Source organism: Athene noctua, unplaced genomic scaffold, assembly GCF_965140245.1.
Source record: "Athene noctua unplaced genomic scaffold, bAthNoc1.hap1.1 HAP1_HAP1_scaffold_600, whole genome shotgun sequence".
Lineage (NCBI taxonomy): Eukaryota > Metazoa > Chordata > Aves > Strigiformes > Strigidae > Athene > Athene noctua.
This window is the reverse complement of record NW_027438046.1, coordinates 21,966-34,951: the sequence shown is the minus strand read 5'-3', so window position 1 is coordinate 34,951 and position 12,986 is coordinate 21,966. Positions and strand designations below refer to the sequence as shown.

General features: G+C 49.6%; 1 long non-coding RNA gene across 1 annotated transcript; it reads left to right on the top strand.

Annotated features, from left to right (window-relative positions):
• Positions 1-3,314: 3,314 nt before the first annotated feature.
• LOC141955774 (uncharacterized) lies at positions 3,315-12,984 on the top strand. Its single transcript, XR_012632743.1, has 3 exons — positions 3,315-3,360; positions 4,539-4,658; positions 12,786-12,984. It is a non-coding gene; the product is annotated as an uncharacterized LOC141955774 (long non-coding RNA).
• The last annotated feature ends 2 nt before the right edge of the window (positions 12,985-12,986 follow it).

Below are 12,986 nucleotides of genomic sequence, written 5' to 3'. Positions count from 1 at the left end.
TAAAGTAGCCTTCTTCTCAGCCTTCCTCTCGCTCTGATCTTGGTCTTTCCCCCATCTTTGCTCCTTTAGTTCAAAATGTGTGTCAAACCTCTTTCAGCTCATTCGGGGAGTTTGGTTGTGAAGCTCGTTTGGTTCGTAACACGGTTCTGCTGCCCTGCTCAAAGGTCAGAATCTCAGGAGGAAGCTCAGACTGAGCCCCCAGACGTCTGGCAGACAGCTAAAGCGTCTAGAAATCTGGCTTTGGCACCAAACCAGCTACTTTCTAGAATGCATCGTTATTGCTGCTTACATGAAAAGCTCTCTGAAACTGCTAAGTGAAGCCAACATATTTATTCATACAAGGAATTCTGCGTTATTAAAACAGAGTCTGTAAAAATAATTTCCTCTCTCCGATTTTCCTGACTGATTTAAATGTAGTCCATTTACTGAAGGCTGTTGGGAAGTTTTGAACGTTCTAGGGTAGACATGATTTTTCGGACTTGGTAAGATAATCTTCTTTGGGTTTTCCGGTTGCCGATTCTCCTGTTCTTGTAAACTGCAGCCCTCGCTTCTTGGCTTTCCCGCGTGGAGGCTGGCGGTCTCCTTTCCTATGGACCTGGACGTCTTGGTGGCTCTGCGGTCAAAAGAGAGAGACAGAACGTTATGTGTGCGTCATTTCCTAGAAGGAAACAACATGCTCTCTCTCTCGGAAACCTTTTCAGAAGTACACTTTGAACGCTTGTAAAAGCAAGGGGGGAAAAAAAAAATGTCATCCTAATCTAATTGACCCTCGTTTCCAAAGGTTCCATTCAAGTCTTTTTCCTCTAAAACCTTCCCAAGCAGCTGCTTGAGCAGCAGGTGGTGGTTGCACAAAGCAAGCAGAAATGGTGGCAAGGCTGGTGAGGGATTCCCGAAGGTGGGTTGAGGTGCTTTGCATCCCTGTGGTGCCTCAGCAGGATTTGCATCTCCGACCGGAGTCAGAATGGCCTAATGCTGCGTGTGGAAGTGCCCTGGGTCAGCTCGGGGCAGCACTGACAGCGGGGCCGCCTGGGGGGTGTCTGAAACAGAGGCGGGCAGGGGCCTGGTGCTTTCACTGGAAAGAGGGAATTGTATCAAGCAGTTACCTGAAGGGTGGTTTTCAAGGGAGAGCTCGTTTTTCCCTCTGGATTTCTTTTGCTCCCAGGGGTTGAGGTAGAGGCTCCTGATGTGGATCTGTCTGTAGAAAACACATAGACATTGTTTCTTAATGACAGCTGCAATGGCAGGAAAGGCTCTCTGAGCCTGAGAGGTGAATTCAGTGTGAGGTTAGCTGAAGGACCAAGGAGGGAGTGCATGGGGTGGATCCCACACCACCTCTGAAATAGCAGCTAGTATTCAATCCAGACTCCCTCTGTGGTCGTTTAAAGATCATCTGTAAACTGGTGGCGTTCCCAGGGGGCTCACGGGACCTTCGCAGTGAGGCGATCCCGCCGTGGGGGACATCCTTGACTCGAACAAAGGGGATGTTCCTGTGTTGAAAGTCTGCCCCAAGGCATCAGTTGCTTTTAGAGGAAAGGAGTGCCTAAGCCGGCCTCCTGTTTTATCCCTGCTTGTGAAGAAAGCACCAGGCACAAGGCAGCTTTGTGGTTTTGTGCCGGGCGGTTGGTTTTGCACCCGAGTACGCTGCCTAAGGACTACCCCTGTTCTGTCAAACGGGCTTAAAAATGAATCTTATTAATACTCGGGTGTTGCGTTAATTTGCAAAAATGTATGCTACCTTTAAATTGATAGCAGGAGTTTGCTGAAGAGATCAAAGAGGCTGTAAAAAGTGGGGATCAGTATATTTGTGCCCCGTGGCCCATTTCCTGCATCTGTCGCCGTTTGTGGGGCAGAGGACTGCTTTCTGCTCGGAAGGTGCTAAATTAGTGTTGGTGACTATTGTGTCTGACCAGTTGTAAAGCTTTCTAAAGCTTCACGTTTCTGTCTGTGGATCCTGAGGCAATCAGTCTGTTGGTGAAAATGATGCTGGATCAGATTGACCCCTGCCCATATTCAGGCATAAATAAGTGAGTTTTCAGCTGCAGGGACCGATGGAAAGCAGCACAATCCAGACAGGCACGTTTGAGGCATTTTAAGAGATCAATGTAAGCAGGAGCCCACCTGTAACTTCCGTGAACTTTGGCGCTGGCTTGGCAGGGAAGGCACAGGAGACGATGTACGCCGAAATTGGTGGTCCTGCAGAGTCGAAAGAAGACTTTCTTCTCGGTTCTGTACAGACATAAAGATGAGAAGAATCAGTTTGATCGCCCTCCCTTTGACCCCTTTGCTGGTAACTTGGTTTTGCTCTGGGGTTTGAAGTATGAATTCCTCAAAGGGAAAAAGCAAACAGAACTGTTGCACTGTTCTTCAAGAGCTGACATCCTGGCTGGAAAACAAGATGAAAAACTTGTTCTTTCTGGGTAGCCCAGTCCAAATGCATTCAGTTATTTTATTTACCCCCTGATGCTCAGCAGTGAGAATGGCAGTGCCGTTCCCTGTGCTTACCCACAAGCAGCTAAACCCTTCTTTCTCTTGCCTTTCCGGGTGATGGCAATACAATTCCCACCACGCTGAGTAACGCCAAAAGAGAAGGAGAGCCTTCAGGAAACGCAGTAGCAATTGAGAATATTGCCAGCACAGACGGCAGAGCCTTTGAAAATGGAGGTAATCTCCTTTAGCACTGGCTCCCACCTCTGGGAGCTCGTGATTAGTTTAGTGCAATTGCCTTGAAGCTCTCATTTTGTCTGCTTCTTGGTCTTTGGTTAGTTCTTCGGATCCCGCCGAGTGTAACTCGAGCACCTGGTGTGTGACTGCCGTGCTCTCTGATGAAACACCATCATGCCCAGGTTAAAGAAGACCACGGCTCCAAAGGAAGGCACCGGCCTCAGCCACCTGTTGGTTCTTTGGCTTCTCGCTTTTCAGGAATGCTATTTACGGATCCTACCCGAGGGAAGATGTGGCCTATTAAAAGGTGTGTGTGTCATCCTTGTACCTAAAACCTCAAGAGAACTCACTTGAAGAAATGCTCTGGGGGAAGCATCTCTCTCCTTTCCTCTGACTGCATCTCATTAGAAATATAAAATTAGAAGATTTTGTCCCTGAAATTGACGGTAATGTGATTTCCCGGCCTCCCCCCCCCCCCCCCCCCCCTCCAGTTGAAAGTAGCAGGTGATATTTCTGTGCAGCAGTTTCTGATGACTGATGTACTGGTGAGTCCGGTGTGTTTTTATAGTCTGAACATAATGCTCTCTCCTCTAATGGAATTATACTCTTGCTTATCCCGTAAAAGATCTAACACAGAATTTTGTTTTTTTTCCAGTCACGCCACTTGCTCAGGAATGAAGGAGAAACAAACTAGAGGAGGTAAATATTTCTGAGTTGGTATTTCTTTGTCCTGCCTTCTGTTGAGTAAAGCCTAGCATTCCAACCAAAATGGAACTGGTTTCTTACTCTCTGTTAGAAGGCACTTGAAGGGGGGATTTATTTAATCTGAGTTGAGTTGGAGAAAAGCTTGATGTGTGGCTGCATTTCGTCATCTAGAGACCCAAGCCAGCGAGCAGAGAGCACAGAGCACCTCTGGGAAAGGGACTGGTCTGCCCTTTCTTTGGCACTGTCTGACGATGCAATAAAGAGCCCCGTAAGAGTGCCTGCACGGCCTGATGGGGAATGGAAACTACGTTCCTACCTTAGGACGGCTAAAACTAGGCCACACAAATCTCGATCCTTGTATCTCGGGAAAGTACACATAGGATTAATAGCCCATTTCTACCTTTTCCACCTACACTCGATACAGTGACAGGAGAGAAAGAGAGAGAGATGGGGGGGGGCGGGGGGGTGTGTGTGGAAATTCCTGTCTTTTATCGACACGAAATCTAAAAAGTGGGGAGGAGGGGCAAACTCTGTGATAGTTTCTCCCTGTAACAGTAATTTAAAAAGTGGTAACCATTGTGCAAGAAGATGAAAAGTACTTGCCTTTCTGCAAGTCCGGGAGGGTAGCTTCCACGGGGGACAGCTCTTTTTCCCGAGGGGAAGACACGGTTGTTGTTGAGGGGTGTTCACGAGGGGGCTGAATCCTGTAATACTCTCCTAGACACAGCCCAGGAGGGAAAAAAAAACCCAACAAAGTTCACTCTCTTGTCAGAACTGCTGTTTAGGCAAGAGTGACTAAGTTTGTATTTACCAGATTTATAGCATATTTCCTTTATTGCCCTTTCCTCTTCGATCTCTTCAGCAGTCTTGGGCACCCGGTCAGGAACATCTGTAGGAAATATTTTTCAAGGGTTACTAGACAGCTCTACAAAGACCTTTGGCAATTCTTCATAACCAGCCACCATAAGGAATTTCACTTTGGTCAGAGCCCTTCTTTTTTTCTGGCTGCAAGCTCTGCTTCTGGCCAGAAAGTGGATTCCTTGCTGTGAGGTATTTGCAAGCGCAGTGGACTTGCAGTCACGACACCTATTAAGAAGCAAACGTTGGTTGATGTAAACTGATGCCAAGCCATCTTCAGTACTCATGATCCTTCTTTTCCCCCCCCCCCAAAGGAAATGTTGTGATGAAACATGTCAGCAGGGAGCGCTTGTCAGAAACCCTCTGCGCAGAGTTCCTCTCGGGCAGTGTCTGCCAGCGGAGCTGGCGAAGGGAGTGCTCCTTGGCTGTCTCAGGTAAGGCTGCTAAGATGAGAAGAGCCCTGCTTCTTGTATTGTTGAGGTTCCTGGGGCTGGAAGCGAGTTAGGAAGCCTGAACAGGCAGCCCTGCCAGCCAGCCTGAAGGGCAGGGGAAAGTGACGAGCAGCTTGGGGCTGCCCGGGAAGGAAGGAGCACAGCGGTTTGCGGAGTGCGCACGTGAGAGGAGGTCGCGCTCCCGCTCTCCGGGAACGTGCAATTCGTTCCTTCCCTGTGAATCTGGCATCTCCGAGGGAGATACATCCAACAGTTGAACTACATTTTAAAAAACGAAAACCTGAATCTCTCTCTGTACGTATAAAAACACAGACACAGACATTCAGCTTCTGCGGAGAGTGTTGTATGGATTCTCTTTGCTGGATTTAAGGATAACTTTCTGCAATAACATGAGACTGCCTACAGAGTTGAGGAAAGCAGTTGAAGGGATTATTTAAGTGGAAGTCAGAGCACTGTCTTTGGTGAACAAACCTGTGACTTCAGCTCTATTTAATGGGAAAAAGAGGAATTATCCCGCTGTTGAACTATACAGCCAGGCATTGCCCAGGAGTTAGGGAATGTTGCCTCGCTCCCACCTGGTGACTGCCGGTTCCAGTAACTTGGGGATTAGCTGGAAACTCTTTCAAAAACCTGTCAACAGCTCTTTTCTACAATTGTCACCGTTATTCGAATAAATGAGCTCTGAGGTGTCAAACACACCCACCCCCCCCCGCCCCCCCCTTCTACTTCCTTGTAAAAGAAAGAAAAAAACTTGTTTACAGTTCTCCTCCTCTTCCTCGTCGTCTTCGTCGTCCTCATCATCCTCGAGGTTTATGATGAGCGGCGGGTGAATTGGCAGTCGAGTCTTGTGTTGGTTTCTGTGGGGTTGCTGATGAGGGCCTGGATGGTGGGCAGCCTGTTGCAGTGGGGCATCTGCAGAAGAGAACGTGGTGTTTGTTTGTTTTGTTAGGAGGGAACTAGAATGTCAGATGAGGGTTGAGAGCAGCAGGTACAGTTCTGCAGTCCTTCTGACACTGAAGGCCTCTTTACACAGAGAGGTTGTGCCTTGCCTTGTCCTTGCTGCGATAGCAGATCTTAGCTGACTGATTTGCCAGGGTGCATTTCTTGACCTTACTCTAGGTTCTGGCAGCACTGGAAGGACATTTTTGCGTATGTCCTTAGTCGAGCGAACAAATGGTTGGTAAGATCTTTCTACTCACTGTTAGTAGGTGGCAAAAAAAGTCCGTTGATGTATCGGGGTTTGCTGTGATGGAAGGCACAGCTGATCCTCAGGCAGCCTCGGGGTTGTTTTTCCCAGAAACAGGAGATGTTGTGGTACTTTTGCTGCAGGAGAAAGGAGTTTTCAGGTGTTGTAAATGGCACAATAAAAATGGCCTAAATGGTTTAGTAGGTGGTGTGCTGAGCTTCATCCCAGCTGAGAGCTGAAAATGCCAGGTTGAGGGTAAATTCTGAATGAGTTTCTGTGTGGTTTTTTGAAGGAAAGCAAAGTCCCGCTTGAAGATCCTTGTGTACTTGAAGGTAAGTTTCACTTGGGTGCAGGCATGAACAGCTGGGTCTAGGAGCAGCATCTCCCCAACCCGCCGCTTTTGGACTGTAGGCAGCACAAGCGGGCCATGCCCTGAGACAGGCTGGGGTCTGGGGCCAAAGCCCATCTCCCAGGCGTGAACGCCTCAATCCCCGAGGCCGAAGCGGACGCAATAACCAAGAGCCCTACACCCACCCTTGGGTTTTTACTCGGTGCAATAGAATAGTATTTCTTTGGCGGACGGACCCGTTTGGAAGGTCTTTCTCTGAAGTAAGTGACTTTACGGGGATCCAGGCAGTTGCTGTGAGCAGAACCTCTCAACATGCCAGTTTTTCTCAGAATCAGCGTCATGTCAATTCGCTAAGAAAGCGCTGGGTGATCTCTATGCACGATTTTTAACTTTTACGTCTTCCTTGAGTATCTGAACCCAGCTCACAGGAGAAATTGTCTGTAGTTTAGATGATGTTAGCTCTTTGCACTTGCAAAAATCAGCAGTTTGATGGACAGGTGCTGCCATGACCCAGAGAGAGGGGTCATAGCAACTTCAGACTGGAGACAGTAAGGCTCCCTTTCAGCACGGTCTGTCCAGAGAATCCAGGTTACAAGGCCCTGTAAAATCTACAGCATTTACCTGTGCGTAGGGGGGATGAAAGCGGAAGTAGGGGTCATTCCCAAGTGTGCCCATTTTCCCCGCTGAGGCTGCTTCTGGTCTGTGCTCCTAACGGCAGGCGATCTTATCCTGTGAAAGCAGTAGCTCCTCTCAAAAACTGCACCTCTGGAAGCTGATGTCTGCTTCTTTCTTGAAACAGAAACTCCAGCCAGCAGTGAAAGGGGCTTGAAGGGAGGAGGTGGTACCTTCTGCAGGCTTGTGGAACCAGCGAAGGCAGTTGCTAGGGGCTTTAGAATGTTACCCTCCAGCGGTTGCCAAGGGCACCTCCAGCGCGTGCCGTCAACAGCATGGCGCTCTGTAACCTGTCCAGCTGGAACCCCTTCCTTTTTCTCCCTTGCTCCCCAATAAAGTCGGGAAAACCGGAGCCTGTCAGAGGGTCTCCCGTTCTGGTGCTTCTTTACCGTCAAAGGGAAGAAACCCATTTGGCGGGGCTTAAATAGTGCCCCACTTCTTGCTGTAGGAACTCACAGTGTCTTGGAAACAAATCTTTGATACCACCGAGGCAAACGGTCTTCTCTGACTCTTTCTTTAACCCAAATCCTTTTACCCCGTGTTTCTCGTACTCTCCCTCCCTCTTTGGATTGAGAAAGTTGCTGTTCCCTGTCAGTGCGCGGTTAGCTGTTAGCTGCTTCCCCTGCTGGGGTGCAGAGCTGCTTCTTGCTTCTGCGATGTCCACTGGCAGGGCTAAAGCAGAAAGAAGAGCGTGCACCTGTGTCCCTAATGAAGACCTGTGGTCCCGTTCAGGGGCTAGGCTGCCCCTGCACAAAAAGTAGCGAGGGGGGGGGGGGGAAATGGAGTTTTAGCGTTGGAACACGGTGAGGCATCCTGTTCTCCTCAGGACGTGGGGTCCCATTTACCCCACTGCCTGCCATCAGTGACTGGGAGATGAACGCTTGAGAGCACTGTTAGGGCGAAACCTGGGAACTTAGGAGTAAGAAGTCAAAGCAAGGGCAGAAAGGGAAAGGCTCCACAGCCTCCAAAGAGAGGTGAAAGAGTAATACGCTAGAGATGGAGCCCAAGAGAAGGGAGGGAGATCAAAGGCAGAATTCAAGACAGAGCCTAGTGGTTCATAGCATAGGAGGAGAATTTGGGAAAGCAGGTGACGGCCACGAACGATGAACTGTCAGTGGGCAGCAGCATCCACGGGCAGGATGTGTTAACCCTGCCGAGAGCTTTCCACACAGGGGCTCTTTGTAGCTGGTCAGCTGTGCCTGAAGGAGGCACAGGAGAAGGTACGGTCAGGAAGAATTAACTGCGTGTGGTGTTTGCGGGACACGGTTTTGGTAGCGGAGGGGCTACAGGGGCGGCTTCTGTGAGAAGGGGCCTGAAGCTTCCCCCGCGTCCGGCAGAGGCAATGCCAGGCAGCTCCAAGATGGACCCGCTGCCGGCCAGGGCTGCGCCCATCAGCGCCGGTGGGAGCGCTTCTGGGATAAGATATTTGAGAAGGGGGGAAAACTGCTGGGCAGCAGCAGCCGGAGAGAGGAGCGAGAATCTGCGGGAGAAACAACTCTGCAGACGCCACGGTGGGTGTCTTTCCCTTGAGCTGGGCCTCTCGCGCAGGCCGATCCTGTGCTGGGCATGTCGGCACGCTAAGACGCTAGAAAATGATTTCCTTCGGGCTTTGGCTTGTTGGGGTGGCTTTTCGGGGGAGGGTGGTGGGTGCAATTGCCTCAGGAGGTGCTAGTTCTCCATGATCCCGGTTTGGAAAGGCACTGGGCTTGTATAAAGCGTCTTTTCGGATGCTGGTTTTCTGAGATGCCATTTAAAAGGCAAGGAGGACAGTGTAGCTCGTGCTACAGCCATTCAGATGCTGGGAGGAGCCCCAAGTTGTGCGGCAGCGAATGGGCCTGCGACTCTGGCCCAGCACCCCCTGCACCTCCCGTCGGTGGAAAAGTCACCCCGTTTTGGTCCTTTGAGCTCTTAGAGGATTTTCCCAAAGAAGCCATCTCGATTCCTCATTTCCACTGTGAGACAGAAGGGATGTTCACCTGAGAACTTGTTGCTGCACTCTTAGATAAGGGCTAGGCCGGGCCTTATCTAACTGGGCACAGCATCCCTCTGGGTCAGATTGTAAATTGCCTCAGGCAGACGACATAGAAGGTGTTGCCGCAAGGCGTCGGGTCCCACAGGTGGAAAGGGCGGTGTCTAGTTCGAGGGGAGGAAACATTTTTGAGACGCTTAGTGTCCTTGCTTTCAAAAAGGTGTTTCTCTCTGTTTTTTTGACATGTTCTAACTCTCGGCTAAAGCAGATACTCTATAGACGTTTCTATTCTTCTCTCAGTTAAGGAAAGCGAGACCTAACTGCACGCCTGTTTACAATCCCTATAGCCTCTCTAAATTTCACAGGATCCCAGAACCGTTCAGGTTGAAAAAACCCCTTGGGATCATCGAGTCCAACCCTCAGCCCCACTATGGTGCAAAGTTCTCCCCTGCACCATAGCCCCCGAGGTCTCATCCAAACGACCCTTCAACACCTCCAGGGATGGTGACTCCAGCCCTTCCCTGGGCAGCCTATTCCCCTGTCTGAGCTCTCTTTCTGGGAACCCTTTTCTCCGAATGTCCAGTGTAAACCTCCCTGTTGCAGTTGAAAGCCATTCCCTCTTGTTCTGTCGCTAATGACCTGTGAGAAGAGACCAGCACCAGGCTCTCTCCACTGTCCTTTCAGGGAGTTGTAGAGAGTGCTGAGGTCTGCCCTCAGCCTTCTCCTCCTCAGACTGAACCGTCCCCATTAGATTTCTAAAGAGAAGAAAAAGGACATCATGACCACCTGCGGTTTCTGCCAGATACTCTCTGTAAAGTAGGGTAGAGAGCTGTATGAGAGCTGTATTTCTGGGAGAAGGATAGAATCATTTCAGCTCGAAGGCACCCTGGAAGGGATCTGATCCATCCCCATGTTCTAAACAGTCACAGTGAGGAGAAAGCTCCAAGGAAGAAAAAGACTTGGACGTTCCCAGTGACAAGTGCCACCCGGATAAGTGCTGGATCCCAGAGCTACAGAAAGGAGTCTGAAGGGCTCTCCTCCCAAAGTGAGGATGTTCTAAGAACGACCAAAGGTCCGGTAAACGCCAAAAGGGGAAAGGCCTGCGACAAAGCTAGACATCACATCTAGGTGACAGCTGGGTGTGAGGTTGGTTTCTTCAGAAGGCAACATTAAAGTAGCCTTCTTCTCAGCCTTCCTCTCGCTCTGATCTTGGTCTTTCCCCCATCTTTGCTCCTTTAGTTCAAAATGTGTGTCAAACCTCTTTCAGCTCATTCGGGGAGTTTGGTTGTGAAGCTCGTTTGGTTTGTAACACGGTTCTGCTGCCCTGCTCAAAGGTCAGAATCTCAGGAGGAAGCTCAGACTGAGCCCCCAGACGTCTGGCAGACAGCTAAAGCGTCTAGAAATCTGGCTTTGGCACCAAACCAGCTACTTTCTAGAATGCATCGTTATTGCTGCTTACATGAAAAGCTCTCTGAAACTGCTAAGTGAAGCCAACATATTTATTCATACAAGGAATTCTGCGTTATTCAAACAGAGTCTGTAAAAATAATTTCCTCTCTCCGATTTTCCTGACTGATTTAAATGTAGTCCATTTACTGAAGGCTGTTGGGAAGTTTTGAACGTTCTAGGGTAGACATGATTTTTCGGACTTGGTAAGATAATCTTCTTTGGGTTTTCCGGTTGCCGATTCTCCTGTTCTTGTAAACTGCAGCCCTCGCTTCTTGGCTTTCCCGCGTGGAGGCTGGCGGTCTCCTTTCCTATGGACCTGGACGTCTTGGTGGCTCTGCGGTCAAAAGAGAGAGACAGAACGTTATGTGTGCGTCATTTCCTAGAAGGAAACAACATGCTCTCTCTCTCGGAAACCTTTTCAGAAGTACACTTTGAACGCTTGTAAAAGCAAGGGGGGAAAAAAAAAATGTCATCCTAATCTAATTGACCCTCGTTTCCAAAGGTTCCATTCAAGTCTTTTTCCTCTAAAACCTTCCCAAGCAGCTGCTTGAGCAGCAGGTGGTGGTTGCACAAAGCAAGCAGAAATGGTGGCAAGGCTGGTGAGGGATTCCCGAAGGTGGGTTGAGGTGCTTTGCATCCCTGTGGTGCCTCAGCAGGATTTGCATCTCCGACCGGAGTCAGAATGGCCTAATGCTGCGTGTGGAAGTGCCCTGGGTCAGCTCGGGGCAGCACTGACAGCGGGGCCGCCTGGGGGGTGTCTGAAACAGAGGCGGGCAGGGGCCTGGTGCTTTCACTGGAAAGAGGGAATTGTATCAAGCAGTTACCTGAAGGGTGGTTTTCAAGGGAGAGCTCGTTTTTCCCTCTGGATTTCTTTTGCTCCCAGGGGTTGAGGTAGAGGCTCCTGATGTGGATCTGTCTGTAGAAAACACATAGACATTGTTTCTTAATGACAGCTGCAATGGCAGGAAAGGCTCTCTGAGCCTGAGAGGTGAATTCAGTGTGAGGTTAGCTGAAGGACCAAGGAGGGAGTGCATGGGGTGGATCCCACACCACCTCTGAAATAGCAGCTAGTATTCAATCCAGACTCCCTCTGTGGTCGTTTAAAGATCATCTGTAAACTGGTGGCGTTCCCAGGGGGCTCACGGGACCTTCGCAGTGAGGCGATCCCGCCGTGGGGGACATCCTTGACTCGAACAAAGGGGATGTTCCTGTGTTGAAAGTCTGCCCCAAGGCATCAGTTGCTTTTAGAGGAAAGGAGTGCCTAAGCCGGCCTCCTGTTTTATCCCTGCTTGTGAAGAAAGCACCAGGCACAAGGCAGCTTTGTGGTTTTGTGCCGGGCGGTTGGTTTTGCACCCGAGTACGCTGCCTAAGGACTACCCCTGTTCTGTCAAACGGGCTTAAAAATGAATCTTATTAATACTCGGGTGTTGCGTTAATTTGCAAAAATGTATGCTACCTTTAAATTGATAGCAGGAGTTTGCTGAAGAGATCAAAGAGGCTGTAAAAAGTGGGGATCAGTATATTTGTGCCCCGTGGCCCATTTCCTGCATCTGTCGCCGTTTGTGGGGCAGAGGACTGCTTTCTGCTCGGAAGGTGCTAAATTAGTGTTGGTGACTATTGTGTCTGACCAGTTGTAAAGCTTTCTAAAGCTTCACGTTTCTGTCTGTGGATCCTGAGGCAATCAGTCTGTTGGTGAAAATGATGCTGGATCAGATTGACCCCTGCCCATATTCAGGCATAAATAAGTGAGTTTTCAGCTGCAGGGACCGATGGAAAGCAGCACAATCCAGACAGGCACGTTTGAGGCATTTTAAGAGATCAATGTAAGCAGGAGCCCACCTGTAACTTCCGTGAACTTTGGCGCTGGCTTGGCAGGGAAGGCACAGGAGACGATGTACGCCGAAATTGGTGGTCCTGCAGAGTCGAAAGAAGACTTTCTTCTCGGTTCTGTACAGACATAAAGATGAGAAGAATCAGTTTGATCGCCCTCCCTTTGACCCCTTTGCTGGTAACTTGGTTTTGCTCTGGGGTTTGAAGTATGAATTCCTCAAAGGGAAAAAGCAAACAGAACTGTTGCACTGTTCTTCAAGAGCTGACATCCTGGCTGGAAAACAAGATGAAAAACTTGTTCTTTCTGGGTAGCCCAGTCCAAATGCATTCAGTTATTTTATTTACCCCCTGATGCTCAGCAGTGAGAATGGCAGTGCCGTTCCCTGTGCTTACCCACAAGCAGCTAAACCCTTCTTTCTCTTGCCTTTCCGGGTGATGGCAATACAATTCCCACCACGCTGAGTAACGCCAAAAGAGAAGGAGAGCCTTCAGGAAACGCAGTAGCAATTGAGAATATTGCCAGCACAGACGGCAGAGCCTTTGAAAATGGAGGTAATCTCCTTTAGCACTGGCTCCCACCTCTGGGAGCTCGTGATTAGTTTAGTGCAATTGCCTTGAAGCTCTCATTTTGTCTGCTTCTTGGTCTTTGGTTAGTTCTTCGGATCCCGCCGAGTGTAACTCGAGCACCTGGTGTGTGACTGCCGTGCTCTCTGATGAAACACCATCATGCCCAGGTTAAAGAAGACCACGGCTCCAAAGGAAGGCACCGGCCTCAGCCACCTGTTGGTTCTTTGGCTTCTCGCTTTTCAGGAATGCTATTTACGGATCCTACCCGAGGGAAGATGTGGCCTATTA